The sequence below is a fragment of the Citrus sinensis genome, chromosome 1, assembly GCF_022201045.2.
Source record: "Citrus sinensis cultivar Valencia sweet orange chromosome 1, DVS_A1.0, whole genome shotgun sequence".
Lineage (NCBI taxonomy): Eukaryota > Viridiplantae > Streptophyta > Magnoliopsida > Sapindales > Rutaceae > Citrus > Citrus sinensis.
The window spans coordinates 4,379,803-4,384,601 of NC_068556.1; positions in this window are offsets into that span (position 1 = coordinate 4,379,803).

Genomic DNA, 4,799 nt, shown 5'->3' on the forward strand with positions numbered 1-4,799 from the left:
ATATGGCCAGGTCAAGTCAAGTCCAACCCGAAACACCCAAGGCCCTGTCCAATATGCTTTTTCTGCTATTCATAATTTCACTTGTATTTTTTTGCTCTTTCGCATTCTAATATGAGTATTGTTATCTCCTACTGTTAATTTGTAATGATGTGTCATTTTTTAGCGAAATCACATGTTGATACCTCTTTCCTCTCAAGACCAGCTGAGGTAAGAACAATGGAATGATGGATGGAGGTCATATTTAGACACAACATAAAGTTGAAAAGACAGTGAAATGGGATTTACTGACGATCTGATTTGATGAGTTTATGTTGTTGGCGATCATGATTGCGTGCTTACTGTGAATGTTTCGCCTTAGCCTGTATATACGGATTCCATTGGTGGTTACAAGTTGTGTTTTTAGGGTTAAGGAGTCACCATGCTTTAACTTGTCAACTGCAACATTCATGTTTTGAACCATCTTTATCCCCTTAAGATACCCTCCCTAGATTTTAGGCGTGTGGCCTGTCTTCCTTTGAGTCTGACTGACTCAGTTGCCCCTCTCAGGAGTAATATATTTTATGTTGAAGTGAGGTCCTTCCCTAAGATAGGGTATAATTTATTGAAGTAAATGCTAAATGACTCTCCAAAACAGTTGCCACTTTGGTAATTATTTGGTCAATGACCAAATAGAACATTATGTTTTAAGCTCTCGTCCATGTACTTTCTTCTGCCGATCATGTATAGTGTCAAGAAAAGTAAGCAGGCGGGTCCTTTGCAATGGTCAAACAGAAAGTATATGCTGCTGGACACCTGTTTTGCTTTTGTGTTTGGACGAAACTAGAGAGAGAGAGAGAGAGATATATATATATATATATATATATATATATATATATAGAGAGAGAGAGAGAGAGAGAGAGAGAAAATGAAGGCATGTTGTCGAGTTATCAGGTTCGATCAGATTTGAAGTTGTCTCTTAGTAATATAACTGGAGTAATATTTCAGTTCCCAAATAATTTTAAAGAGATTTCAATCCAAATAGCATTTTTCATTAGACATTAATTGGAATGGTTAAATAAATTATTCTACAACTTATAAAAATTTAACATAACATATTAATTAAGAATTTGAATTTAGTATAAAGTTGATCTGCACTCAACTCTTCATAATCTTCTATCATACTTTTATGTGTAGTAATATACGATTATCCAATAATTATCAATTGTATCTTTTTGAAATGTTAGTAAAAAAATCAACTCAAACTGAATCCAAAACCATTAACTAATAACACACAAGTATAGGGTGGCAATTTGGGTACAATTAGTTTATTTTATTCAATTCAAATCAAATCAAATAGATCTGGATTTGAAAAAATTGATTCATTTAATAATTGAATGGATTCGATTTCTTTTGTCAAATAAACAAATCGAATTTGAGTTTGAGGTTACTAATACATTTATTTGTTTAGAATTTATTTAGTAAAAAAGTTATAAAGAAATCGAATATGAATTTATTTATTTAAGATTCGTTTATTATCCATTTAATTAAATTTCTTATTTCCCATTAAATTTTTATCCACAAATTTAAAAATTTGGAGGATACTTTTGAAATGATAAGCTACGGCAATAATTATTTTTGTGAACAAATCAAGATTCAATTCGATTTATAATTAGTTTGGGTCCTGCTACTTTACAACTGGTGTTTGGTACCCCTATTTTGTCATTTAGTGATTTAATCATTAAAGTTAACCAAAGAGTTGCATAACGGCCCGGATGTGTTTGGATGGTTATTAACATTGTTATCCCTGGTATTTACTGAAAAATAAGAAAAGGAAAAGGTTTCTAAATGTTGACATATGTATCCGGATTGTTTCAATTTTTTTTTAGCACTTAAATCTATTGACTTAGTTTGACTGTTAGAATGAGTATCAATGTATCGATAATAATGTATTCTCATGTAAAAATTTCAAAATACATGAAAAAAATTAACATGTATTAATAAATATTTTTATAACATAATATCTATCTAATATACAATAAATTATTTGAATTCATCAATCAAAATAGAATACATAATAAAAATATATTAATTTGTTAATAATAATAATATATGACCAAAATAAACATGTATATACCTAAATTAAATGTTTTCAATGATATTATCAATGAACAAGTTGCGTAATTCCTAAGGTACATTTAATTTTTATTTATTTTAATATTAATATCTTCATACGTACGATAACCGAATTTTATTTCTATTCTTTCTTTATTTCTATTTAGTAGTTTAGCACCCATGAACTTTATCTTCTTTTTTTTTCTTGTTTTCATAAACTCTGACCTAATAAAATACTTTTAATTAAAACCATCATATTTTAAAAATAGATTTTTTCATTGACAATAATCCTGCTATTGATTCTTTGGTCTATGTAGTAGTCTGATTTAAAATTATTGAATAAAGATTCATGGCTTTTAAAATTTTATTATTTATAAAATTACCATTCGTGTTCTCTAAAATTCTTGAACTAAACCTTTTCTTGGGAACATTTTCTTCGAATTTATATATTTCTATGTTAAATAAAGGACAACAAAGGTAGAGAATAAATAGTTTTAAATTATAGATGTTTATCCTTTGTTCTTAGTAGTAATTTAATGAATGGGTATTTTTATAATATAAATGATTTAATTATAGTATGAGGTTATTTGAACCCACAAAATTACTCTCTACACCCAATTACTCAAGAAACCTATAGCATAAATTTAAAAATTAAAATTTGACTATATACACCCCCATAATACCAAAAATAACCCCAATTTAATTTATTTTTTGAATAATAAAATTATTTTCTTCTGCTTTTTTATCAAAATTAATCTTTTATGGATTGGATAATCTTACAAATTGTGGACAATAAAGATGAACAAAAAAAATGCTTTATGAATATTATTTGTTTACGATGAAATTATGTTTAGCTTAAAAGAAATTTTGAACTTAAATTAGGATAAGAATAAAAGAAAAATATAATTAATGAAGTATATATCTTATCCCTAATAGTAAATTATTTCATCTGTATTTTAGTAATAGAAATTTTAATTAAAAAATAGGTGTAAAAAATATTTTGAAGTCAAATAACCTAATCTTAATTAAAATGAGGTACTATGAGTATTTTTAAGATTTAAATATCCACAACCCTTAATTTATTCTTTGTAAGGGTAAAGTTCAGTTAATGCTCAGCTCAATTGTATATGTATAAAAAATTAAAAATGAACAGAACTTGAGTGTCAAAATTTAGAAATATTATTTAGTTTTTTTAATTTTTTTAAAAAATATATTGTAGTTCAATTAAACAGTAAAAAAGACAAAACAAACGGTTATTTACCCCACTGGTAACCTAGTTTTGTTCAATTTGATAATTGAAAAGAAAATGAAAAAAAAAAACATGTGCAATCCAAGAATTTGATAAGAGAAAAGAAATTAAAAAGAGTTGTACAATATATTTTGGTACCAAGTTCTCAAATTTTGTTTAGATCAGATGAGTTCTGTTTAAAATACAGCTTTATTAGTTAATTATAAATAAATCTCTTTCTTCATATCTAACGGTCCAAAAGTAATGTTAAATGGAGAAAATCAGGTTGATTATGAAGGAGAGTTGAAGAAAAATGGGAAAAAATTACCGTTATATTTATAACTAAAGTGTAAATAAGAAAGAATACAAGGGATTCCATAAAAAAAAGACAAAAGAGGGGTACGGCGTCACAGGGGTACCGAAGCTTTGCCCTTAGTTTTGCATAAACAAATTGTAAATACATCTAAATCCATTTCAGTTTATTTAATTTTGTACAAGAATCAAATTAAACGAATATTTATTTAATAAACGAATCTAATTTGAAGCCTAAGATTATAATTTGTTTAATAAATTCATCAAATTTTAATTTTATTTATTTATGATCTTATTCGTGCATTTGTTTTGCCATCCCTGCACATAATTTTTCAAAAATTACTTTAAAAAAATGTAGTATTATTGTTGTTCACTTCATTTGGCTTTCAAATCGGATCACATTTATTTATATATTTTACCAATTCTGTAGAGGAGGAACTGTCAATTAAAAAGTTGCAAATTACTACCAACAAAGTGTTGGCTTCACTGGCAATGGAGTTCCCTTAAGTGGCTTGATTGTGTTTGCTCCCCAGTTCGAGTCGCAAGGAAGTCGCCTTTGTTGGGAGAACTTGTGCCTCTCGGTTCGAGCGGGAACTTATAGTATGGGTTGTGGTGCGGGCTTAAAGGTGCCTCCCACAGTTGGGGTCCTCTCCAGGATATCTCGTGGTCAAAACTAAAAAAAAAAATTACAAATTGCTTGTATAACTATAATATTGGTAAAAGACAACGAGATTCACACGACATTTGATTGAGGGCTGCTGCAAATTAAACAAATTTAAGGGCAAATGTAAACAACCGCCGGCTCTCCAATGTGAATGCTTCATCCCTACCAAATCACACGAAAAATATAATTGTTGGGGGAGGATTTATTCTATTTGTAGGTTTAAATAATGCTCTTTTACTAATTATTGTGACATGACAACTCAAAATAATAATAATAACACTTAAATATAAATAAATAAAATAAAATAAAACAAAAAAGGAGCTAACTTTACCGACTTTTGACTGTTTTCAAAAATTTTCAAATTTATTATTTTATTTGAGAAAAAAAATTTAAAAGTGCTGGAGGCCGCATTCCTGTGAATGCATGATGCATCATAATTTATTGAAGTAAATGCTAGATGACTCACCAAAAAAGTTGCCACTTTGGTAATTAATTTTGACAAAA